Here is a 27,831-nt window from a genome sequence, read left to right as displayed (position 1 = left end):
ATTTTCCCCTTCCAAATAAATTTGAGAGCTAGCTTTTCCAAGTCTGCAAAGTAGGTTGTTGGAATTTTGATAGAAATTGCATTGAATCTGTAGGTGAACTTGCATAGAATTGACATCTTAATGACATTTAGCCTTCCTATCCATGAACAAGGAATATTTTTGCATCTTTTTAGGTCCCCTTCTCTTTCTTTTAGTAAAGTTATGTAGTTTTCTACATATATAGGTCTTTTACATCCTTGGTTAAGTTCATTCCTTGGTACTTAATTTTTTTTGTTGCTATTGAAAATGGTTTCTTTTTCTTGAGTGTATCTTCAGCTAGGTCATTTCTAGTGTAATGCACATAAGTCAGTAATGTTCATATAATCTGTATCCGTCAACTTTGCTAAAGCTGTGGTCAATTTCTCAGGATTTTCCTGATATAAAATCTTATCATATGCAAATATCCTAGTTTGCTAATGCTGCAGAATGCAAAACACCAGAGATGGATTGGCTTTTATAAAACGGGGATTTATTTTGCTACACAGTTACAGTCTTAAGGCCACAAAGCGTCCAAGGCAACACATCAGCAATCAGGTACCCTCACCGGAGGATGGCCAATGGCCTCCGGAAAACCTCTGTTAGCTAGGAAGGCAGCTGGCATCTGCTCCAAAGCTCCGGCCTCAAAACGGCTTTCTCCCAGGACGTTCCTCTCTAGCAAGCTTGCTCCTCTTCAAAACATCACTCCCAGCTGCACTCTCTTCCTCCCCCCGAGTCAGCTCATTTATGTAACTCCACCGATCAAGGCCCACCCCGAATGGGTGGGGCCACGCCTCCATGAGAACATCTCATCAGAATCATTGCCCACAGCTGGGTGGGGCACATTCCAAGCAAATCCAACCATCACCAAAACGCCTGCCCCACACAAAACCACAAAGATAATGGCATTTGGGGGACACAATACACTCAAACCGGCACAGCAAATAATGACAGTCTTAATTCTTCCTTTCCATTTTGGATGCCTTTTATTTCTTTGTCTTGCCAGATTGCTCTGGCTAACACTTCTAGTACAATGTTGAATAGCAGTGGTGACAGTGGGTATCCTTTTCTCATTCGTGATCTTAGAGGGAAGGCTTTCAGTCTCTCACCACTGAGTACTATACTGGCTGTAGGTTTTACATATTGAGGAAGTTTCCTTCAATTCCTACCTTTTGAAGTGTTTGTTTTTTTTTTTATCAAAAAAAGATGCTGGATTTTGTCAAATGCTGCAGCATCTGTTGAGATGATCATTTGATTTTTTCCCTTATGATTTGTTAATGATTGTTGTATTACATTGATTGATTTTCTTATGCCGAACCATCCTTGCTTGCCTGGGACGAACCCCACTTGGTAATGTGTATGATTTTTTTTTGATGTGTCTTTGGATATGATTTGCAAGTATTTTGTTGAGAATTTTTGCATCTATATTCATTAGGGAGATTGGCCTGTAGTTTTCCTTTCTTGTAGTGTCTTTACCTGGTTTTGGTATTAGAGTGATGTTAGCGTCATAAAATGAGTTAGGTAGTGTTCCATTTTCTTTAGTGTTTTGTAAGAGTTTAATGAAGATTGGTGTCAGTTTGTTTTGGAAAGTTTGATGAATTCCTCTGTGAAGTCATCTGTCCCTGGGCATTTATTTGTGGGAAGTTTTTTGATGACTGATTGGATCTCTTTGGTTGTTATTGGTTGGTTGAGGTCTTCTGTTCTCTGGTCAGTCTAGGTTGTTCATGTGTTTCCAGGAAATTGTCCATTTCCTCTACAGTTTGTTGGCATACAGTTGTTCATAGTATCTTCTTATAATTTTTAAAATTTCTTCCGGATCCGCAGTGTCACCTCTCTCATTTATTATTTTGTTTATTTGGGCCTTCTCTCTTTTTTGATTTTGTCAGTCTAGCTAGGGGCTTGTCAATCTTGTTGATCTTCTCAAAGAACCAACTTTTAGTGTTATGTATTCTCTCTATTGTTTTTTTGTTTTCTATGTCATTTATTTCTCATTTAATCCTTGTTATTTTTTTTTCTTCTACTTTGTTTAGGATTAGTTTGCTGTTCATTTTATAACTTCTTCAGTTGTTCCATTAGTCCTTTGGTTTTAGCTCTTTCTTGCTCTTTAATGTATGCATTTAGAGCTATAAATTTCCCCCTCAATACCGCTTTTGCTGCATCTCATAAGTTTTGATATGTTGTATTCTCATTTTCATTTGTCTCCATATATTTAGAAATTTTTCTTGCGATTTCTTCTTTAACTCACTGATTGTTCAGGAGTGTATTGTTTAGCCTCCAGATATTTGTCACTTTTCTAAGTCTCTGATGGCTGTTGAGTTCTAATTGTATTTCATTGTGATTATTTCATTGTGATCAGAGAATGTGCTTTGAATAATTTCAATCTTTTTAAATTTAATGATGCTTGTTTTATGGCCCAGCATATGATTTGTTCTGGAGAATGTTCCATGAGCAGTAAAGAAGAATGTGTATCCTGGTGATTTGGGATGTAATGTTCTGTATATGTCTGTTAATTCATATTCATTTATCAAATTGTTTAGATTGTTATTTTCCTTATTGGTCCTCTGTCTGGTTGATTTATGTATAAGAGAGAGTGATGTATTGAAGTCTCCCACAATTACTATGGAAACATCTATTGCTTCTTTCAGTTTTGCCAGTGTTGGTCTCATGTATTTTGGGGCACCTTGATTAGGTGCCTAGACATTTATGATTGTTGTTTCTTGTTGAATTGTCCCTTTTATTAGTATATAGTGACCTGCTTTGTCTCTTGTTACGTTCTTGCATTTAAAGTCTATTTTTTCTGAGATTAATATTGCTACTCCTGCCTTCTTTTGGCTGTAGCTTGCATGGGATATTTTTTTTCTGTCCTTTCACTTTCCATTTCTTTTGTCTCTGGGTCTAAGATGAGCCACTTATAAGCAACATATTGATGATTATGTTTTTTGATCCATTCTGCCAATCTATATCTTTTAATTGGAGAGTTTAATCCAGTCACATTCAGTGTTACTAGTGTAAAGCCATTTCTTTAATCAGCCATCTTATCATTTGTTTTTGTTTGTCAGATATATTTTTTTCCTCTCTCTCTTTATTTCCTTTAACGTACCCTTAGTAAATCTCTTTAGTTCTGAACCCTTCTGCATATCTGTCTCTCCTTTCTTTGTTTCTCTCGCGTTAGGGCTCCGTTTAGTGTCTCTTATAGGGCAGGTCTCTTGTTAGCAAATTCTCTCAGTATTTGTTTGTGAAGATTTTGAGCTCTCCCTCAAATTTAAAAGACCGCTTTGCTAGATAGAGAGTTCTGGGTTGGCAGTTTTTCTCTGTCAGAATTTTAAATATGTTTTACCACTGCCTTCTTGCCTCCATGGTGGCCACCGAGTAGTCACTACTTAGTCTTGTGTTGTTTCCCTTGGCCTTTATACTTCTCTTCCCCTTCTGGATGACCAGTGATTCTTATATTTATGTGCTTCCTGCTGTCCATCATATCACTGAAATCCATTTTGAATATTTTGATTTTTTTCCTCCATTCTTCCTTTAGTACTTTCGCTTTGAAGCCTGGACTCTTCCAGTTCACTTATTCTTTCCTTAGCTTCCTCCAATCTAGTACTGTGTGTATCCAGAATCTTTTTAATTTGATCAACAGTTTCTTTTATTTCCATAAGGTCTTCTATTTTTTTAATTTACGCTTGCAAATTCTTCTTCATGCTCTTCTGGGGTATTCTTCATGTCCTTTATATCCTGTGCCATTATTTCATTGTTTGTGATTACTTCTTTGATTAACTGCTCCAAGTACTGTGTCTTCTCTGATTTTTTGATTTGGGTGTTTGGGTTTTGGTTATCCATATCTTCCGGTTTCTTTATATGCTTTAAAATTTTCTGTTGTTTTTGGCCTCTTGGCATATCTTGATAGGGTTCTTTTAGGGTATGCAGGCTTATTTTAACAATTATCTATAATTTTTCAGAGCTACAGCTTGTTGGAGTGCACTTCCCCTAACTTATCAGCAGACGGTGCCCCTGAGCCAGTTCTCCCCAACTTTCGTGAGTGGGGGTCCGAATCTTGTGTGGGTGCAGTCAGCGTACCAAATTTGTGTGTGCAGTTGTTGCAGCCAGACCTGAAGGTGGGGGTGTAGTTAGGGAGGGAAGGCAGTTTTAAGACTCAACTGTCCTAGCTGTTCCTGGAGACTTACAGCTGTTTCAGGAGTCCAATCCTTTGGCTCAGACTCCCCACAGCCTCTCTCTGCTGTGGGTGCACAAGTCCTTGGGATTGGTGTAGGGCCCTTGTTACTTCCGTGCTGGACCTGCCTCCAAGCCGTGCAGTCCGCGGGCCTCTGCGAAGGAAGACTGTGCAATTTCAGAGGCGAGTGGAGTCCCCTAGGGTAGCTCTGGGTTGTAGCAGCACACAGGGGCATCTCCCAGCCCGCTGAAAAGATGGCTGTACATGGCGTGGTAACTTCCCACTTGCACGGACCTCCGCCTTCCCAGCTCTGGGACAATTGGCTGCGAGTGTGTGAATGGCTGTTGTCCACACTAGATACTGAGGCGGGTGCCCGGGGTGTGGAAAGCACTCCCCACTGCACTTGACTGTGTGGCTCTCGCTGCCGGATCCACAGCTGCTTTTGGGGTTTTTAAACTAACTCGCCTCCAAAGGTCAACCCCAGTTTTCTCCCCACCACGGCATGGCTGCTGTAACCCCAGCAACCTCACTCACTTATTTGTGAACGCAGACTCTTGGTTTCACCAAGTGCACAGTCACTGTGGACATAGCAGGCCTTGTCCAGCTGGTACAGCCCTGGAGCTGGTATTCTGGAGCACTTTATTTTATCTAGTGTTTTTCACAGAGAAATATTTTGCTTTGTCTCTCCTGATACACCATCTTGGATCCTCCTATTTGGTTCTTTTTATAATTTCTGTCTCTTTATTGATAATCTCTATTCTGTGTGACATTGTTTTCATACTTTCCTTTACTTCTTTACCTCTTCCTTTAGTTCTTTCAACATGACTTTAATGTCTTTGTCTAGTAAGTTCAATGTCTGAAATTTCTCAGGGACAGTGTTTGTTGATTGCCTTTTTTTACCCTGTGTATGGGCAATACTTTTTTTGTTTCTTTGCATGTCTTATACTTTTTTGTTTAAAACTTGATCTTTTAAATAATATGATGTTGCCACTCTAGAAATCAGATTCTGCTCCATCCTCATCAGCATTTGTTGTTGCTGCTATTTGTTTATTTAGTGACTTTTCTGAACTTTATCTGTGAAGTCTGTATTCTTTGTCCTTTGTGGCCACTGAAATCTGTGTGGTTAGTTATGCATCAATTAATGATTAGACAGTGATTTCCTTAAATTCTGGGATTGATATGTCTCCCTGCCTTTGCTAAGGGTCCATGTTCATAATGGGGCACTCATTCAGTGCTTTGGTAGGCATTTTACAAATCTGCAATAGCCTTCACTTTCAGTGCATCAGGGTTAGCCAAAGGTGACAGCTTATGCCTTGGGCATATGCACAGACCTAGGCATGCTCTTGGCCCTCTAGAAATTCAGGAATATGTCACAGATCTTCAACATCCCCATGGGCATCTGTTTTAGTTTTCTAGATTGCTGAAAGCAAATTATCATGCAATGGCTTGGATTAGACAATGGGTGTTTATTCGCTTATGGTTAGAGTCCAAAAAAATGTCCAAATCAAGGCATCATCAGGGCAATGCTTTCTTCCCAAAGGCTGGCTGCCAGCAATCTTCAGTTCCTCTGTCTCGTGGCAAGGCACATGGCAGCATCTGCTGGTCTGTTCCTTGTCTTCTGGGCTTCCTTGCTTTTAGCTTCGTGTTTCTGTGGCTTTTTCTTTTTCTCTCTGTATTCATTCCATTTATTAGGACTCCAGTAATTAGATTAAGTGCCATCCTGAATGAGGTGTGTCACACCTTTTACTGAAGTAGTCTTATCAGAAGATCCTACTTACAATGAGTTTACACACAGAACGGATTAGATTTAAGAACATGTTTTTCTGGGGTACATACAGCTTTAAATCCACCACAACATCTCATTCCCCAGCTTTTTATTTTAAGGTTTTGGTCAGTTTGTTTTTTGTTCCAACTGTTCTATTAGAGCTAGCTGTGATGTCACACAATTGGCCTTGATTGTTTTCAACAAATATACCTGGGGCAAAGTCTGCTGGCACTGGGAGAGCTCTGAGTCAGGTCACATAAAGAGAAGCAGAGGAACTGGAATTCTCCAAGAAACTGCCAGACAGGTCAAGTAATGGCAATTATCTGGATGGAGCTTTGGAGGAACTCTAACTGCATTTCACCTCTGGTGGCTGCTAGGCTGCTGGATTTCATCATGATCGTGAAGTTGTTGGTTTTCAGGACTGTCGTGGTGCTGGGGAGAGATAAATGGGAATAGGGTAAGTTAAAATGCCGGAAGGCTCACAGTTATAATTGAGATTCAGCTATTTTTCTTGTATGTATCCTCCCTGGATTTTTGTTGGACTTTGGTTAATTTCTAGACTTCTGAAAAAGTTGATTCTGACAGTTTTTGCTGCTGTTCTCATTGCTCTTATGTAGGAATGGATGTTTAGAGTTTGTTACTCCACTCTTCCTGCTGTCATTGTTCAATATTTTAATGGTCCACTTTCCTCTTTACCTCACTTACACTTATATTCTACCTTTTTGCCTCATCTTCAACAATTAGGGTATGCTACAGCCTCATGTAAGTGTTCCACTTGGAGATTGTAATTCAAATATGTAAAAATTTCCCATGTGTATCAAAATTATTTATTAAATAATAATGGAAATTTTCTAAGTGTGGTGAGGATTCCACAAGATAAAAATCATTATTCAAATTTTTAGGGCAGTGGCTACAGTGTACATAGGAATTAATAAATGTATCAAATGTTAAATTGTTGATTGAATCACTGCAAGAGATCTGATAAGGTAGAATGTAAGCTGTTTTTGTTGATAATAAATGGTATATCACAGACATAGAACATTATTAGCCATTATATTATTTGCCCTTTTATCTTTATGTAATTGGTTCATCTTAACAGGAAATTTTTAGTTAAGCCATGTAAATCGTGGCTAAGAAGTTAAATGAATTTCCAAAATGATTACACTGAGATGGGAAAATAAAGAAACATTTATTGAACACTTAGTGTGTGCTGTTCCTGAACCATATTACTTGGAGAAATTGGATTTTCTATTTAATGAGATTTTCTCATAAAAGAAAGATAATCAGATGCTCCATTTTTTTCTTGAATTTGCTGAAAATCTCTAGAAAATTTATTTGTGGATTTTGATGCCTTCGTAATCAAAGAAAAGTTTTTTTTAGCATTTTAATGAATTGCTTAGCATCTTGTGATACCTGAAGGTCATAATTGAGAGTATTGCTTTCCTGTGCTATAAAATAGATTGGGTTGCTTGTTGCTTTTAGTTGGTAAGAAGGTGGTATTAAATATTGTTGCATTATATTTTTGGTTTCTTAGAATGTGAACATATGTGACTTTTTGTACTTCATTTGTATCACCTTTCAGTTTGAGAAATACATAAGTGGTTTGCAAATATTATGATTACTAAAGATGCTTTTTCATTTTTACATTAGCCTATCCTGAGATTCATTTATTTATTACGTTTGGAGATGAAAAAAATTACAGATGATTCATACTCAAGTCAGGATCAGATTAAAAAAAATGTCTTAGGGATATCGGTTCTTTTAATTCAAAGAGAAGTGAAAATTAATGGTTAGAAAAAGTTTTATACAATTTTGGGAAAATGTGAGGAAGCAAATAATATTTCCCTTGGTGAATAAGTCTTTTTTCCATTAAGGGACACTGTTAGCAGATTAAAGACTTTTTTTTTTTTTAAGTTTTATTGAGATATATTCACACACCCTACAGTCATCTGCAGTGTGCAATCAGCTATTCACAGTACCATCATGTAGTTGTGCATTCCTTACCAGAATCAACTTTTCAACATTTTTCTTGATCCAAAAAAAAAAAAAAGATAAATACAAGTAAAAAAGAACACCCAAAACATTCCACCCCGCCATTCCACCCTATTTTTCATTTGTCACCATTTTTCTACTCATCTGTCCATACACTTGACAAGGAGTGTGAGCAACAAAGTTTTCATAATCACATGGTTGCACCATGTAAGCTATGTAGTTATGCGTTTGTCTTCAAGAATCAAGGCTACTGGGTAGCAGTTTGACAGTTCCAAGTATTTGCTTCTAGCTATTCCAATACACTAAAAACTAAAAAGGTGGGTATGGTAGGAACAAGTTCACAGAAATGTAGTTATCTTAGGTTATCTGTTTTTCTTATTCCTTTGCTGGGTTGTAGTCTGTATATTTTCTTTGGGTAGAGTAGGAACATTATGGAAGTAGTGTAGTTATTTTAGGTTATTTGTTTTTTTTTTCTTATTCCTTTGTTTTGGTTTTGTTTGAAATGTTTTTTTATTGTCTTTTTAAAAGTTTTTGATAAAGTTATTTGAAAAATGAAAAAAAAAACTAAGAAGGGGTATTTATGTAATGCATAAGAAGGCCCTCCAGAGTGACCTCTCAATGCCGTTTGAAATCTGTCAGCCATTGAAACTTTGTTTTGTTTCATTTCACTTCCCCCTTTTGGTCAAGAAGATTTTCTTAATCCTACAATGCCATGTCCAGGCTCATCTCCAGAAGCCATGTCCCACATTGCCAGAGATTTATACCCCTGGGAGTCAAGTCCCACGTGGTGGGGAGGGCCATGTGAGCTTAGAGAGAGCGAGAGCCATATCTGAGCAACAAAGAGGTTCTCTGGGAGAGACTCTTAGGCACATTTATAAGTAGGCTCAGCCTCTCCTTTGCAGCAACAAACTTCACAAGGGTACGCCCCGAGATCAAAGGGTTCATCCTACCAAACTGTCAGTTCCCAACATTTGCGAGAACACCAGTAACAACCCAGGTGGGGAAGTCCAACATTTCCGCATTTTTCCCTAGTTCCTCGGGTTCCCTGCAAATATAACCTCATTCTCTGCCCAGATTACTTTGGGATGTATTGGAATTTCACACTAACTTGTCTCACTTCCTATTCAAAGTTCCATGTAATTGCGATGTTTGAATAAACTGACCATACAAGTTAAATTATTCAGTGTGTTACAGAAAATATAGGTCCTGTACCAAATAAACATCTCTTCCCTTGGTCTCACACAGAAGTTGAAGTTTTAAAACACAGTATCGTCCTTTACTCTTTGGTCTGATTTGCCTTAGTCCTAACCAGATCCACTTCATTCATATCTGTAATTGAGGTCTGAACTCTTTTTTTCAGCATTTTAACAGTTGCTGTATGAGGTAATGCTGACATTCATAGCTGCCAAGCTCTAGCTCTGAGTTTCAGGTGTCACACAGAGACCAACCAGATTATATACAAACAGTTCAGCACCTCAGAATTTAGAGATAACCATTACAACTCAGGAATAGATATGACTGCTTTAAGAGCTTACAATCTAGAGACCATTACAATAAACATTCCTGATAAGCTGTGCCCTAAAATTCAATTTTCAAGAGTTTACACATTAGTTAGACTATATTAGTGAGGCATATAATGTTTGTCTTTTTGTTTCTGGTGTACTTCACTCGAAATGCTGTCTTCAAGATCCATTCACCTAGTTGTTTGTCTCATAGCTTCATTCCTTCTTGCAGCTGCTCAATATTCTATTGTATGCATACACCACAGTTCACCATTCTGTTCATCAGTCAGTGTACCCTTAGGCCACCTCCATCGTTGCAAATCATGAATCTGCCACCATAAACACCAGTGTGCAAATGTCCATTCTTGTCCCTGCTCTCACATCTTCCAAGTATCTACCCCATAATGAGGTTGCAGGACCTATGGCACTCACATACCTAGCTTCGTGTGGAACTGCCACACTGTCCTCTAGATAGGCTACTCCATTCTACTTCCCCACAAGCAGTAAATAGATACATCCCTCTCTCCATGTTTTCTCCAGCACTTGTATCCCTCTGTTTATATTTTCCGCTACAATTTTATAGAGATATATCCACATACCATACAATCATCCACAGTGTACAATCAGTTGTTCACAGTGTCATCATATAGTTGTACATTCATCGCCACAATCAGCACTTGAACATACTCATTACTTCAAAAAAATTTTTTTAAAAAGAATAATAAAAAAGGCAAAAAAAATTAAAATACCATACAATATAATAATGTCAGACAACAACAACACTGCCAAGAATCCCATACCCCTCTTTTATAACCCCCTCTCATAGACATTTAGCCTTTTGCCTTTGTTATGTTTAATGGAAGCATATTTCATTGTTACTGTTAACTGTAGACTCCAGTTTGCTTTGATTATATTTTTTCCCAATACCATCCCTTTTTCAGCACCTTGCAAGGTTGACATTCATTTGTTCTTCCACATGTAACAACATTTTTATATTTGTACATTTAGTCACTATCATTGCCTGTTGAACCTTCTATACTCCTTCAGCATCAAATGCCTGATCTCTACCCTCTTTGTATCTGCTGACAACCTGTGTTCTAAGCTTTTGAGTCTAAAAGTTTACTCATTAATGTTAGTTTGTATTAATGAGACCATACAATATTTGTCCTTTTGTTTCTGACTAAGTTCACTCAACATAACGTCCTCAGGGTTCATCCATGTTCTTACATGTTATGCTACTTTGTTCTGTCTTACAGCTGCATAATATTCCATCGTGTGTATATATCACAGTTTGTTTATCCACTTGTCCATTGATGGGCATTTGGGCTGTTTCCATCTCTTAGCAGTTGTGAATAATGCCGCTATAAATAGGTTTATAAATGTCTGTTTGTGTCTTAGCTTTCATTTCCTCTGAGTGTATACCTGGTAATGGAATTGCTGGATCATATGGCAGTACTGTACTTAGCTTCCTGAGGAACTGCCACACTGCTTTCCAGAGTAGCTGCACTATTCTGCCTTCCACCAACAGTGAATAAGTATCCACAACCTCTCCAGCACTTGTAATTTTTTGTTTTATTGATAATGTCCATTCTAGTAGGTGTGAAAGGCTATCTCATTGTGGTTTTGATTTGCATTTCCCTAATAGCCAGTGAAGTTGAGCATCTTTTCATGTTTTTGAGCCATTTGTATTTCCTCTTCAGAAAAATATCTATCTATGTCTTTTGCCCATTTTTTATTTAGTTGTTTGTCTTTCTGTGGTTGAGTTGTAGGCTCTTTTTATATATTCTGGATATTAAACTCTTATCTGATATGTGGATTCCAAATATTGTCTCCCATTGTGTAGGCTGCCTTTTTACTTTTCTGACAAAGTCCTTTGATGTACAAAAGTGTTAAATTTTGAGGAGATCCCATTTATCATTTTTTTTCTTTCATTGCTCATGCTTCGGGTGTAAGGTCTAGGAAACCACTTCCTATCACAAGATCTTTAAGACATTTCTCTATATTTTCTTCTAAATGTTTGATGGCCTTACTGAGATTAAAGACTTTGATAGATGCATAAACAAGGATTTAAAAACTGATAAACCTGAGTCTATGGAAGTTAAATAATGGAAAACTAAGATACTTTGAGAAGCAAAATTCAGCTAAATGGAAATCTTTATTGAGCTCTGTGTTTCAGATACTTGTACTAGATACTGAGGGATGCATAAATAAATGCCACTCTGGACTTTTTAGGACCTCATAATCAATTAGGTGAGAGTAATGTAAATGAATACATTATAATACAGTGTGTTAATACGGTAGTAGAAATGTGTACACAGTACAGAGATGGAACATAGTAGGCATTTATTAACTTTATGGGAGTGGGAGGAAGATCAGGAAAGACTTCCTGGAGCAGTTGACATCGGTTGACTCCTGAAATATGAGTAGAAGGTGTATGGTAGGAGTGGCCTCATTCACTTACCAAGTTTTCATTATATAAAGTTTATGCCAGATACTGGTGATAACAGTGGTGAACAATATATGCCTAGTCCCAGCCCTCCTGAGGTTATAGCCTCAGGAGGAGATGGACAATAAATAAATCAACACAAACAATGCATAATTATAAAATGTTATAGCTACTATGGAAAAAAAAAAGAACAGAGTGCTGTCAGGGGAAATATTGTCATGAGAGTGGGGATATTAGTGGTCAGGGAGGAGTTCTCTGAGGAAACGGTAGAATCTGAGACTTGAAAGATGAATAGAAATCTGCCAGATGAATATGATACAGGGAGAACAGCATGCACAAAGATCTGAGGTAGAAAGGAGTTTGGTGGGATAACTGAAAGAACATTAATATGACCAAAAAATGAAGGTCCAATGAAAGGAGTTTAGAGAGGAAGGTAAGGTAAGAGAGGAAGTTTACAGAGGAAGGTATACTTACAGGTTGTATTTTATGTCAAATGCAGTGGGAAACCATGAAAGGATTTTAAGCTGGAAATTTTATGAGTCCGTTCACAATTGGAAAAGACTGCTCAGTTATATGGAGATTGGGTCTTTGAATACCAAGCTTGGAAATAAAAGACTATTGAAATGGTTCCAGTGAGAGATAATGGTGATGGGCAAAGATGTGCTTTGGAGGAATAATAAAAGTGTTCGTTGATGGATTGAATGTGTTGGATGAGACAGAAAGAACTATAACATTTCAGGCTTGGTTTAAAAAGCACGGATAAAGGTGAGAGGTTGGAAACTGGGTCGGGCAAATTGGGGTGGGACATCAAGAGTTTAATTTCCAACTTTAAAAGTTTTTGGTGCTGATAAGACATCTAAGAAGAGATGTCACAGGCAATTGATTGGAATCTAAAGCGCAGCAGAGATATTCTGGCTTGGAGTTATAACTGTGTAGCTGTTGGCATATAGTAGAGATATTTTAAAAAAAGCAGTGAGTGGTTTGGTGCTAATTGTAAAGTGTGTGTGTAGTAGAGAGATGAGGCTGGAGGAGATGGTGAGGATCAGATCATAAAGCATCGTGTATGCCATTCTTAGGAATTTGTTGGCTTCTATAGACCATGGGAAAACCAATGACGGACTGAGCAGAGGAAAGGAATCTGAAAAGTCTGCATTAGCAGTTCTGTATTGGCAATGTGGAAAAACCCTTATTGGCAGCTCTGTGTAGAGTGAGTTGGATCACATGATTAGACAGTTAAGGGGAGACAGGAAAGCTAGTGGAAGAGGACCACATCTGAGTCAGTTAAAGTAAAATTGTATGGAATAGTCGGGGCTGATAATGGTGGGGAGGGGATTGAGGGAAGTACATAGATTCAAGAGTAATTTAGGGAGTGATTGATTGAATATGAGGAGAGGTTGGTAGTCCAGAATGACTCTCACCTTTATTTGAGAGTTTGTTCATTAATTCATCTCTTTAATAGATACTTAGAGAGCATCTGCAATGTGTTAGGCACTGTTCAGGGGCTTGGGGTACACAGTAAAGAGAATAGGCAAAGGTTCCTGCCTTCATAGAACTTGCGTTCTAGTTGGGGAAAGACAGATAGCAAATACTGTATAAAAAAGCTTAGTAGAAAGGTCCTGCTTGGCTCTGGAGTCTTTGGCATATTGATGATAGTCAAGACCAAGAGAGTAAAGAGTGATGAGGAAAAAGTTGTCAAATGAGAAGAGGAGAAGGAGATAAGACAATATAGGGATTTTTGTTTTATGTGACATTGTTTTTATGTCTCCTGACCTTTTACCTTTGACTTTGTGAATGACTTTGTCCTAAGAGGAAGATTAAAAAAAAAATCTCTAATTAAACAGAAGACTTGACGAAAAGATTTCTTACCAAAAAAGTGGAAAACTGATTACGTTTTTCCTCTCCCAGTAAAACAAGCAGGTTTTGGTTGGCATGGTGGATTGTCAAATATGGAGCTTTTAAAATATTTAAATAATTTATGGTCATCTGGCCAGTGAATCTATTGAGAAGGGAGTGGCCTTGTAATTTACTCTACAATTTACGTTTATTTCTTATAGTATCCCAAAACCAATTTGATAAAGGAAAGGAATATTTATACTACATAAAAGGGTGATGAAAAAAGGGATGGTAAAATACCTAAATGGTGAGCCTTAGTATAAGGACAATTTACAGAAAACTCTTAGAAATCAGTTAAGACCTCAGAATTAGATTAGCTGTAGTCATATTCAAGCAGTATATCTATATTACCAAGTACATTGACATTTAATATGTCTATAGCAATTACTGTCAAACATCTGCTTTGGCTTAAATACAGAAATCGGCCACTATTATGCTTACTGATTTTTGAGCTTTTATTTTCACCATAATCTTAATTTAGATTTTAGGGAATAGTCATTATGCTCATGTTTTCCCTCTTGAGGGTTAAGATGTTAATCATGTACACTGGGGAAAGATTTCATGAATATACTAAAATAGAATCCTGTATTGAATAAGGTACTGCTTAAATAAAAAAAAGGAAGAAGAGAAACCCATGAATAGCAGTACTTAGGTTTGTTTTTGTTTTTATTTTTAAAAGTACAGTAAGATAGAGGAGTAATCATGAAAACTATAGGATTTCCCCTTTTAGGACGTTTTTAGGGGTAAAGAGTGACTGCTTGGATACTTTTAGCATTTAAAGCCAATTAATTACCATACATTCTTTCCATTGTGATTGTATAGCAGTGCTGAGGTCTGGAATCATGCAGCGTTTTTTTTTTCAATTCCCACTTGAATTCTTTCTCTCTGTCTCTGATGTTGGATTATATCACAAATGTTTGTTGGTTTGCTGTCTTAATAAATGTATAGTCATTTTTTAAACAGTAATTCTTCATCCCACCTGCAATTCAGTTACTTTAAGATGGTTTCAGTAATTAAAAAAAAAAAAATAATTCACTCAAAGAGATCACAGAACTCAGTTATTCTAATGAAGAAGGTGTACCCTTTTTTTGGGAACTTATGTGTAATGAACTGGGTTTTGTCAGCTTTCTAGGAGGAAGGCAACCATAATGACTGAATAACACATTGTGAATTGGTTATTTATATGGAGAAGCTGGAGTGTGTGGCTATGTGTATAGCACCTGTAGCAATCTTTTTCATGTAGTTCTCTGCTTTACTGTTATCCATTCTTAAAATAAGGCAGTGGGTGGTTGGTCAGGATGATGCTGTTATAATTGTTCTTCATCCATGAAACTGAAACTGAAATTTATTGATGGCTTCAGGTTTGTGTATGTGTGTCTGTGTGTGTGTGTTAAAGAGAGAAAAAGTCAGCTGGTCATTGTGAAGGCAGTAAGAAGATTGTTATTTTCATTTTAAGAACTTTGTTATAGCCTTTCAGAATATTGTGAACCTACAGGTAATCAGTTGTAATGATGGTGAGGGAATTAACACTTAGAAAAATTGCACTTTTGTTCATATCACTACCGTTGCTTTTCTGTTACCCATATTAAACATACCTTTGTCTTGTGATAAGGAAATTATGGCCCATACTAAGTTCTTAATATGTTATCAGGGCATTGGCAAAAATGAGCAAGATGGTAGTATTGTGGTAGTGACAGCAGAGGTATTACCACAGAATAGAATGCATAATTGAATACATATTTTTATGTATACACACTTATGTATATGTGTATATGCTTCACATTAAATTACCTGAGAATATTGAAATTCCTTTATTCATTGTAGCCTTTAAATATCCTAAGGGAGTGATAGTTTGTCTATGAACCAAATTTGGTTGTGCATGTTTTTTTTCGTTTTTATAGAAGTTGTGGGTTTACAGAACAATCATGCATAAAATACAGTGTTCCCATGTGTGCCAGTTTATATATATTATGTCCCCCAGAAAAGCCATATTCTTTAATGCAATCTTGTGGGGGCAGACTGATTTGTCTGTTGATTAGGGTGGAACCTCTGACTGAATTATTTCCATGGAGGTGTGGACCCCACGTATTCAGGGTGGATCTTTATTAGTTCACTGGACTACTTAAGAGAGCTCCAGTGCAGACCCAGATGCTTGCTGATGCCTAGAGATGCTTGGAGATGTGTACAGAAGGGCATTTGGAGATGCATAACTAAGAAATGCTGGCTCAGAGTTTGCTCCGGAGAAGCTAAGAGAGGACAAAATGTCCCAAGAAGAGATGAGAGAGACATTTTGGAGATGGCCGGTTGAAAGCAGATGCTTGGAGACGTTTGGAGATGCTAAGCTAAGGACACTCAGGAGCTGAGAAAGGATCTGAAACACAACTCGGGACAGATGCCATCCAGGTGGTGCCTTCCATCTAACAGAGGTTTTCCGGATACCATCTGCCATTCTTCAGTTAAGGTATCCTCTTGTTGATGCCTTAGTTTGGACGCTTTTATGGCCTTAGAACTGTAAATTTGTAACTTAATAAATCCCCTTTTTAAAAGGTATATTATAAAGTATGGTATTTTGCATAACGGCAGCATTAGCAAGCCAGAACACCAAATACCACCCTATTAATGCCTTGCGTTGTGGAATGTTTGTTATAATTGATGATAGCACATTTTTATAATTGAGCTGTTAACTATAGTCCATGGTTTAACTTAGAGTTCACTGTTGTGTAGATCTATGGTTGTTTTTAAATAAATTTTATTCTGTTACAGTATATACAATCTAACATTTCCCTTTTAAGCACACTTGGAAATATATTTCAGTGCCGTTAATTGCGTTCACTTCCATCCATTACCAAAACATTTCCATCATTCTAAATTGAAGTCCTGCAGATTTTAAACCTTAACCTTCCATTTCCTATCCCCACCCTGTCCCTTGTAACCTATGTTCTAGATTTTAATTCTTTGATTTTGCGTATTCTAATTATTTCAAAACATTGAGATCATAGAATATTTGTCCTTTGTGTCTGGCTTATTTCACTCAACATGATATCCTCAAGGTTCATTGAAGTTGTCCCGTGCATTGGCATCATTGCTTTTTGTGGCTGAATAATATTCCATTGTACGTATATACCACATTTTATTTATCCATTCATTGGCTGGTGTACACTTGGGTTGGTCCATCTTTTGGAAATAGTGAATGATGCTGCTGTGAACATCAGTGTGCAGTATCTGTTTGAATCCTTGCTTTCAATTATTGTGGGTATATACCTAGTAATGGGATTGTCAGGTCATATGATAGCTCTATATGTAGCTTTTTGAGGAACTGCCAAACTTTCTTCCACAGAGGCTGCACCATTTTACATTGCCACCAGCAATGAATGAGTATTCCTATTTCTCCATATCCTTTCCAACACTTTTTAAGTTTTCATTTTTTAAGTAGCAGTCATTCTAATGGGTGTGAAATGGTATCTTGTGTTTTTGATTTGCATTCTTTTGATGGTTAATGCTGTTGAGCATCTGTTTTTCCATGTGCTTTCTTGTCATATGTATATCTTCTTTGGAGGGATGTTTGTTTATTCAAGTCTTTTGCCCATTTTTAAATTGGGATGTTTGTCTTTTTGTTGTGAAGTTGAAAGATTTCCTTATATATTTTGGATATTAAACCCTTATTGGATATGTGGTTTCAAAAGGTTTTCTCCTACTGAGTAGGGTGTTGTTTTACTTTCATGATAAAGTCTTTTGTGCAAAAATTTTAAATCTTGATGAGGTCCTATTTATCTATTTTTAATTTTGTTGCTTGTGCTTTGGATGTCAAGTCTAAGAAACCGTTGCCTAACACAAGGTCCTGAAGATGCTTCCCTATGTTTTCTTCTAGGAGCCTTATAGTTCTGGCTCTTATATTTTTGTATTTTTGTCTTTGATCCATTTTGAGTTGATTTTATATCAGGTATGAGGTTGAGCCCCCCCCCCCCCTTTTTTTTTTGCAAAATAGAGATCCAGTTTTCCCAGCACCGTTTGTTGAAGAGATTATTCTTTCCCAGTTGAGTGGTCTTTGTCCCCTTGTCAAAAATCAGTTGGCCATAAACATGAGAGTTGATTTCTGAGCTCTCAGTTTGATTCCATTGGTCTATGAATCTGCTCTTATGCCAGTACATGCTGTTTTGATACTGTGGCTCTGGAATAAGTTTTAAGATTGGGAAGTATGTGACTCCTCCAATTTCATTCTTCTTTTCCAAGATGGCTTTAGCTATTTGGGGCCCCTTATGCTTCCATATTAATTTGATGATTGGCATTTTCATTTATGCAAAGAAGGTTGTTGGAACTTTGATTGGGATTACAGTGAATCTATAACATGCTTTGGGTAGGATTGACATCTTAATGGTATTTAGTCTTCTAATTCATGACATGGAATGTTCTTCCATTTATTTAGGTCCTCCTTAATTTCTTTTAGAAATGTTTTGTAGTTTTCAGGATATAAGTCCTTTACATCCATGGTTAATTTTATTCCTAGGTATTTTTTAGTTGCTATCCTGAATGGAATTCTTTTCTTGATTTCTTTTTCTGACTGTTCATTACTTGCGTATAGAAACACTACTGATTTTTGCATGTTGATCTTCTACCCTACCACTTTGCTCATTTAGTTTATTGGCTCAAGGAGTATTGTTGTGGATTTTTCAGGAATTTCTGTACATAGGATCATGTCATCTGCAAATAGGGAAAGTTTTACTTCTTCCTTTCCAATTTGTATTTCTTTTATTTCTTTTTCATGCCTAATTGTTCTGGCAAGAACTTCCAGTACAATGGTGAATAACAATGGTGACAGTGTGCATCCTTTTCTTGTTGCTGATGTTAGTGGGAAAGCTTTCAGTCTTTCACTGCTAAGTAGGATGTTAGCTGTGGACTTTTCATATATGCCCTTTATCATGTTAAGGAAATTTCCTTCTATTCCTAGTGTTCTAAGTGTTTTTATTAAGAAGCGGTGCTGGATTTTTTTCAGATGCCTTTTGTGACTCATTTGAGATGATCATGTTTTTTTTTCCCCCTCTATTGTGCTAATGTAGTATATTACATTAATTGACTTTTTTATGTTGAACCAGCTTTGCATACCAGGGATAAATCCCACTTGTTCATGATGTGTAATTCTTTTAATATGCTGTTGGATTCAGACTGCTAGTAGTTTGTTGAGGATTTTTGCATCTTTATTCGTAAGAGATACTGGTCTGTAGTTTTAATTTTCTTGTGGTATTTTTGTCTGGTTTGGTATAAGGATGATATTGGCCTTATAGACTGAATTATGGAGTATTCGTATTCCCTCCTCTTCAGTTTTTGGGAAGAGTTTGAGCAGAATTGGAGTTAAATGTTGGAATGTTTGGTAGGATTCCCCTGTAAAGCTCTCTCTTCCTGGGCTTTTCTTTTTTGGGAGGCTTTTGATTACTGATTCAGTCTCTACTATTAATTGGTTTGTTTAGATCTATTTCTTCTTGAGTCTGTTTAGGTGGTTTGTGTGTTTCTAGGAGTTTGTCCATTTCATCTAGATTATCCATTTCATTGGGATCAGTAGTAATGTCCCCCTTTTCCTTTCTGATTTTTGTTATTTGTACCCTCTCTCTTTTGTTCTTTATCATTCTAACTAAAGACTTGTCAATTTTATTGATCTTTCCCAGAACCCACTTTTGGAGCTATGCTGTGAGATGCATATATATTTATAATTGGTATATCTTGTTGAATTGTCCCCTTTATCAGTATATGGTGACCATCTTTTTCTGTCATAACTGTTATTGAATTAAAGTCTACTTTATCTTATATTAGTGTAGTTACCCTTGCTCTCTTTTGATTGCTATTTGCATGGCATGCTTTTTTGCCATTCTTTCACTTTCACCCTACTTGTATCTTTGAATTTAAGGTGAGTCTCTTGCAGACAGCATATAGTTGGGTCATGCTTTTTTTTAATCCATTCTACTATCTCTGCCTTTTGACTAGAGAGTTTAATCCGTTTACATTTAAAATCACTGCTGATAAAAGCTATATAGTTACACAGTCATCATCAAGATGATGTTGTGGTTGTCTCTCCTTTTTATTTTTTTATTCCTTTTTTTTTTTAATTTTTTTCTCTTCTTCTTTTCTTTGTGGAAGAAATGGAAATGTTCCTTGAGCATTTTTTAAGGTCATTTTTTAGAAGGCTTTGTTTGGTGTGTCCATGTTGTGGTCATCTTCGTTGGTGTTTTCTGTATTTTTATCCTCTTCCTTTGGATGGGCCATCATTTCCTGTTTCTTTTTTGTCTTGTATTCTTGTTCCACACTCTACATTTTAATATTTCAAAATTGTAACTTGGGAATTTATTCCCTGAGATTTGATCTTTGTATCTAGCTTGATCTTTGTGTCTAGCTGATGGTAAGACAGATATTTTCTTGTGCTTCAGCTCTCCTCTCAGGAAGGTCTGCCCAAGATGAATGCAGTGTGCAGGGTTTTCCCTCTCTTTCTGGGCCAGTGTCTTGTCCTGGGCTTTTGTTTGTTATTTGTTTTGGGAGTCCCTTGTTTACAGGAGGTTGGTTGTTCTTTCTGTTTGCCAGGAGACTGACTTCCCTCTCTCGGCTTTCATAGGTGGCAAGCCTTTGCCCCAGATTGTCCTTGTATGTAGTTTCTTACACTTCTGTCATCATGTCAAGCTGCTTTTCACTGGAGGGAAAATTGTGGGAGGAGGGGCACACTGGAGAGACCTTTCCCAAGTCAGTCTTTGCCCACTGAAAGAGGGCCAGAGACTCAAGAAGTAGGCGCAGACTGGCACCAAAATGCCCTCAGGAGGGAGTTACGAAGGGCACACCAGGCATGTCTTCCACAACTTCCCAAAGCTGAGCTTTCTTAGTTTAGCCAGCAAATGCAGCCCTTCAACTGACTGTTCCCTGCAACTCTGAGGAGTAGTGTCTTTAAGTCTCCTCTACTGCGGCCTTTGTCTCGGGCAGCTTGAAACAATGGTTGCCCTTATAGCTGGGCCCCCAGCAATCTGAAGTCACTAATGAAAAGCTGTGATTAGTGTTTGGCCATGCCCAGCCCTGGTTTTGGGGAAGAGGAGTTTTATGTCCCTTTCTGTCGCCAGCGAGCTAGCCAGGCACTGGGCCCCATGGTGGCCTTCTGTGAGATTGGGCAGTGGGCAGTTTTAGCTGCCACGCAGATAGAGCAACTTACTGGTCTTTACTGTAATTTATCAGCCTCTTCCTTCTGCTCTTCATTGAATGTTGTACAGTGTTCTTTTGACCTTCAGAGTTGTTTCAGACAGTTCTTGCTAGTTTGATAGTTGTTCTGGTATAAGGAAGTGAGTCCTAGAACTCCCTACTTTGCCATCTTCCAACAATCCCCAGCCAGTTCTGCATATTTTAGTTGTATATACCTCTTGAAAATATTTATGAAATTTTCTGAAATTGCAATTTTAAACTAGGTACCAGTCTTATATTCTTAGAGTTGCAGGTAGGCTTCAGATTTTTTCCCGTATGTAAGAGGGGTTGAAGTCAATAAGTTACTAAAAAATATTGTGTTTATTAATGGACTATTTTTCTTTGCAGAAAAAAATAGCAAAAATTTTCGAGTGACTGGAAAAGAGACAGAAGATGACACTTCAAGGGTAAATTTGAGTCAGATCATGTTGGGGATAGCAGACCAAGAGAAGAGTGGGAGGAAGTGTAAATATAGACATGATGAAGTCAATCCCGGGCAGGCTTGGATTATGCCCTTACTTTTTGATTGCTTGGGAAGCAATCAAAACTTTAGAAGGATTGTGGGAAAATGGTAGAGTAGGAAACTCCAGGAATCAGTCCCTCCTGCAGAATTATGTGTGAAACAGATAGAAACTGTCTGAATCAACTATTTTGAAAATATGGAGTCTAGTAGAATGCTGTGCAACATCCAGAGAAGGGCAGGAGAAAGAGACTGGTAAATCACGGTAAATACTGGTGAATTGCGCTCTTGGTGCAGTGGCTGCTGTTGCCCATTCCCCTGCCTTGGGGCAGGCAGTAATGAGGTCCTCAACCCTGTCTCCTGGTGTAGCTTGCTGGTGCCTGAGTGGTTTATAAACACGTAATTGCCCAAGATCTATGGGTCTTTGATCAGCTTTCTGACCATTGTTTGTGTTTTTTTTTTTAAATGCATTTTTTTATTGTAAACTTTAACATGTGTGCGTAACAGTGATAACTTTCAGAGTATGATTTAACAAGTAGATAGAGAGCAAATTTCAGGAATGTTATAGGTCATACCACCGTGAATGTGCTCGATCTCGTCTGACCACTGTTTTTGATCAGCTACTTTCAGACTGCTGTGGGCCCAGCTCTGAGAGTGGCTGTTGTTCCAAACTGAGCAGAGAAGTGTTAAAGACAGTATCCTTTCTCAAAATTATGGAAAGCAGTTAAAGAGCCGCATTTACTGGTCAAGTGCCTAATCAGGAAAATGTAACTTCAAAGAACCATAGCAGAAGCTCCTGGCACCCTTGCTGGCTCCTTCTTGTACCCTTGCTGGCTCCTTCGTGCCCCGCTCCCAGGGCAGTGTGGAACCCGCTGGTACTCCCTTTGTGAGTCCCTGGCCTCCTTCTAGCTGGGAAAGACTGATCTAGGAAACTTGTCTCTAATTCCCTCACTATCTACCCCACCACCCTCTGAATTTCTCTCCTGGTAAAAGCAGCTTGGGACAAGAAAAGTTGCCCGGCCTAGGGCAAAGGTTTACCTGCTTTAAGTCTTGCAGGGAGCATCTGGGAGTGGGATAAGGTTTATTTCCTAGGGAGTAGAGGGAAAGCTCCAAAGGCCACTAGTAAGTATAAGCCTAGGACAAGACAGAGGCTCAGAAAAGACAGGGAGGACCCTGTACCTTGCATTTGTCTCAGGCTGACCTTCTTGATAGAGAGGTTATGAACTCTGAAGAAGAGCACCAGCTGACGCAAACAGTTTGCAAAGACTGTGAAGCGTGTTTTCTGCATTTTTTTTTTTTTTTAAGCTTCTGGCACTCAAGAACATCTTTTATATCACTAGCTCAATACAGACTCCAGAAACTACTAAATGTGAGAATACAGACTTGAGAAACAGATAGCTCAGGGACTAAATCCCAGAGTTAATATTTAAAAATATTAAAATGTACAGTGTGCAACAGGAGATTACAAGACAAACAGAGATACAGGAAATGATGGCCAATCTAAAGGAAGAGGATAAAAATCCAGAAAATATCAACAAAGATGACCAGACTGTGGACATACTGGACAAGGACCTTTAAAAAATGATCAATATGCTCAAGAAGATGAAGGAAAACACAGAGAAAGGACTAAAGGATATCAGGGAAACAACAAATGAACAAAATGAGAATTTCCATAAAGAGAAATTTTAAAAAGGAATCAAACAGAACTGGAGTTGAAAACCACAGTAACTGAAGTTTCTAGGAGGGTTTCAACATTGAATTGGAACTGGCAGAAGAAAGAATCAGCAAACCTGAAGACAAGACATTTGACATGAGAGAGCTGAGGAGCAGAAAGATAAAAGAATTATGAAAAGCAGAAATAACCTAAGAGACCTCAGGGACACTGACAAGCGTACCAATATATGCATTATGGGAGTCTCAGAGGGAGAAGGAGAGAAATTGTGTAGTTTCCTCCCCTTAGGTACTGCAAATTCTAGCTGCCTTGTGAACTAGACTCTAGTTTTGCTTAGGTTTTCCTACTCTGTGACTGGCCTCAGAACTGACTCCAGGCTGTAAGCTGGAGGCAATTATAATGCTTACCTTGTTTCTTTCCTTTTCCTCCGAATGTACAGTTCTGTTCTGTTGTCCAATCTCTGAAAACCATTATTTCATGTATTTTATGTGGTTTTCTAGTTATTTTAGGTGGGGAGTTTAAATCTGATCTTTGTTGGAAATGGAATGCTTTCTGTACAGTGTAGTTTACGCTTTACTTCAACCTTTTCCACACTTATTTTGAAGTAATCATATTGCAGTAGATAAAGGATGCTGTGGGGGTGGGTGGTGGTAAAGATGTCTGTGAGTAAGCTACTGGTAATGTAGGAAATGTGTTTTTGTCTTTTGTTTATTCTATTTTACTTTTAGTTTATTAATATTTGTTTCAAAATAAGTAAAGTCTCTCCCCTCAACCTGCCTTTAAAACTTTTGGAATTTTTCTGATACTTTTCTCTATCTGAGGCACATCACTTCCTACCCTTTGTAAACCTTGAGAGGCTAGACATTTCCATTTCTGTATCCATAATAAAGCATTGTACTCACTCAGTAGCTATTTAGAAAACACACAGCTGTTTTATCACAATGTAAGAATTTGGTGTACAAATTTGGTGCTGTTTAGAGATCCTTATTATAGTAATGGTTTCTAGCTTCATTTTCTAATACAAGTTATAGTCTGGATCTATCTTCAGATCTGTATTCTTTATTCTAGGTGATAATTCCAGGGCTTTCCATCCTTGGCATTATCTTTTTCATTGTGTTGGAACTGTAGTTTATCGGATAGCTACAGTTGCACTTGGATGGCTCCTAAAGCTTTGATCTTTTTAGATTCATGCATGTGGTAGTAAATACCACCAGTAACATCATCTTTACAGGATGAGGACTATAGATATGTACAGTTTTAAATAGTTTCTTTTGGAAGCTCATTTGTTTTTCCATTCTTCCTCTATTTCTTCTGGAAATTACATGTGTTCTTCAAGGTTATGCAAGCTCTGACAAGCTGAGCTTTGCCAGCCTATCCAAGGGAAAAGTCACCACCTTATATAGAGCCAAAATAGAGGGAAAATTTTTTATGGCATCCTGACAGGAAATTGAAAGTGTGGTGAAGAGTATGTGTGTAGTTATATGTGAACTTGTAGTCTTTGTGTGCAACTGGGTTTTTGTTGTATTATTTTTATCTCTTGCAGGGACAATATAATATCAGTGATGGCAAAACCTTTTTTTCCTCCCTCATTTAGAGGAATTGGTAGACTTTTTGTGATGCTAATAGTCACTATAACTTCCTATTTTCTGTTAGTATAACTAGCACTTATATGATGTTTCCATAAATGGTGAAGTCTGTACATAGCTATTGCATTTTACACTAGGTAATGTTATATGCTAGAATATTTGGCTCGGATTTCTTTTGGCTTCTGATTTCTTGGTCTCTGTTCCTACTCAGTGTACTTAGCACAGCTTCTGATATTCCAGTGCAACTACCTGCCTTCTCCTTTTGTCGTCTTCTGAGTAATATTCTTTCCTCTATATTTGTTCTTTCTCTTTTGAAACTTACCTATTTGGTATGCCGTTTTACTAGGGTATATTATATGACTTGATAATCTGAGTAATCTTAATGTATTAATGATGTTGCTATTGAGAGGAGGGGGTTCGGTATTTGAATTGACAATTCCAGGGGGTGTTAACGGAAAAGTCATTAATACTTTTGTAATGTAAAGCACTTTGAGATTCTATCCATTTTGAGAGCCAGTCTTTAAGCTTTATCTAGATTCTTAACACTGAGGAAAAAAAAATGTCTTCTTAAGAGCTGTAAGTACTGTTAAGTGTAAGGCCCTACTTGGAGAATATTATTTCTCTTGAAACTCAAGCCAGTGGTGGTATGTTTGCACTGCTTTCTTGGTAGTACCAAATCAGGTATTTTCATGGATAGCCTGCTTGTCCCAGAAAGAGAGCCTACAGCTGAGCCTTTCACTTGGGGAGTGCTTAAATGCTCCACGAATCAATGACCAGGATCGTTCATTTTGTGCCTATGTGGTTTCTGCGGATAGTTTGTGTTTTAAAAACTGTTTCAAAGAAGTGCATTTTTTTTCCTGGCAATTATGTGTATCCTGTGTAAGTATTTTTCATTATTAATATTTTTGAGAAGAACCAACTCCAGGTCATAATGTAGTTGGCTAAAGATATGGGTTTTATGCAGAGTCATCCCATATGGTTTTGTGTCTGTTTTTCCAAAATCTATCAATCTGCAGTTCCTAAAGGGCATGGTAATGGTTTCCTATCCTGTTTCTCGCTGTCACCAACCTGTTTTTAAAAATTATTTTTATCCATTTTGTGTAAATCAACAGCTTTTAAATGAGACTCATGAGACATTTTGATTCAGTTTTTTTCAGGCTTATATACTTGCTTTTATTGGGGGGAGGATATTTTTCCCTCCTCTTTCTCACTCTATATGGAAATTTCCATTTCTCATTATGACTTGAATTCCAACTTTTTCATTGTGCTTTGATTTCCATCTTCTTCCTCATTTAGGCTAAGTGGTTAGAAATCTTGTCTTTAATTGAATTTCAAAGTGGCTAAGTTTCTGTCATTTTCCATTCTCCTGTCCAGTAGTGAGGGTTTGCTTCTGTAGGTATACTGCAACCTTTTAATAATGAATTTGGGTTTAAAGAGAAATTGAATTAAATTCTTGAGTTATTTTAGAAGTTGTAACATCATGCTATTTACATTTCTGGCTAAAGTGAAGGATTTCATGGAAGTGAAGGTTTGTCGGAAACAGCTTTATGTGTCATCAGCCCATGGTCTTGGAAAGGATCTTTAGGATTTAGCTAGCCCAGAATTAGAACTTTAAAAAGACTGGAGAAATTTTCTAGTTAACAAGTGAACATTATTCAGAATTAGCAATTAACCATTAAAAAGACTTGAGAGATCACCTCTCCAAACTTTGTAAACAGAGAAGGAAATTGAGGCCTCTGTAGATCAGGCAACTGTCTGAGATAACACTGTAATTTGGTGGAAGTTAGTACTAGAGCTGGTGTCCTGTCTCTAAGTCCAGGTAAGTATGAAATCTCTTACCATCCTATCCTCAGTGAAATAAGAATTTAAAGTATAAAACATAATGGGGTTCTGTCAAAAGTATCTAAGTACATTTTATTTTTTGCAGTGCAAATCTGAGTGATGAGAGAAAGTTTATACATTCCTACCACATTTCCCCCACTTTACCTGTGTAACAGTGCTGATTGTCTATTAGTTATCATTTGTTTACATGAGGAAGGAAATTATGTAGCCTTTATTTTTTTCAAGCCTATTTCTCATTGTATTAAAGTAATTTTTAGAAGTTCCCAAGCTAGGAAAACATGTAAATAAGGACTTCCTGTGTTGGCCACTGTCGATTGCTTATTTAGCATTAACCCCTTCTTTTCTGCCTTTTTAATAGAACCTCTTTTGTCAGGTATCTAACCTCCCTTCCCATGACACATGGAGAGGGGACCTCATTTCTAGATCAAGGTTTGTTTCTGGTAAGTCTAAGTGATACATGGTAATTCCCTTTCTTTGTTAGTGACAAGTTCCGTAATGAGCAGATCACATTCTCAAAATATTGTGGTCGTTTTGCTTCCAGATTATGGATGAAACCACTTGTAGGAGGCCAGGTCCAGGGTAATTTACAGAGAAGAACTGACTCTCTGACTTGCAGTACCTAGAGTCTGCTTTCATTTCCTTATTGCTTAGGGCAATTTGATTTTGGAATTTTCTTTTACTTCCAGATGAAGATATTCTATCTGATGCATCTCCAGTACTTGTTACTGTGACCTCTTTTTTTCCCCCCATGTTATCTTTATTTTTACTTTTTTAACAGTTTTATTCATATACTGTACAATCCATCCTAAGTGTACATCGGAGGCTGTTGGTATAATCACATAGTCACCACTACAGTGACTATGAAAAGTTCTTATTTCTTCCAAAGAAAAAAATCTCATACCCCTTTTATTCCCCTATTATTGACATTTAGTTTTGGTATAGTGCATTTGCTACAATTAATGCAAGAATGTTACAATGTTTATAGTGACCTCTTAAGTCCAATGAATTCTATTCATTCCTTAATTACCTTGACTGCTATTATATTAAACCTGTTTCCGTCCTTGTACACTTACTTACTTATTCCTTATGACTCCTAGGACAACATTCTATCTTCCTGTATTGCTGATCATTCCTTTTAAATTTTTTTTGCTGACTTAAATTCATATATATATATATGTATATATGTATAAATATTATTAGAGAAGTTGTAGGTTTACAGAAAAAATCATGCAGAAAATACAGAATTCCCATATACAACACCCCACGTTATTAACATCTTTCATTAATGTG

At 37.4% G+C, this 27,831-nt stretch overlaps 1 protein-coding gene across 4 annotated transcripts in view; it reads left to right on the top strand.

Moving 5' to 3' along the window:
* CCDC91 (coiled-coil domain containing 91) overlaps positions 1-27,831 on the top strand; it is a 516,404-nt gene that overhangs the window by 37,682 nt on the left and 450,891 nt on the right. Inside the window, exon 1 of one of the 4 annotated variants that reach the window (XM_037844943.1) lies at positions 6,193-6,402. The exons of the other annotated variants lie outside the window; for them this stretch is intronic. The gene's annotated coding sequence lies outside the window, so the exon portion shown is untranslated. Of the gene's footprint in view, positions 1-6,192; positions 6,403-27,831 lie in introns of those variants that run through there. 4 annotated transcript variants of the gene reach the window in all.

Source organism: Choloepus didactylus, chromosome 8 (genome assembly GCF_015220235.1).
Source record: "Choloepus didactylus isolate mChoDid1 chromosome 8, mChoDid1.pri, whole genome shotgun sequence".
NCBI lineage: Eukaryota > Metazoa > Chordata > Mammalia > Pilosa > Megalonychidae > Choloepus > Choloepus didactylus.
This window is presented reverse-complemented; position numbering and strand designations above follow the sequence as displayed.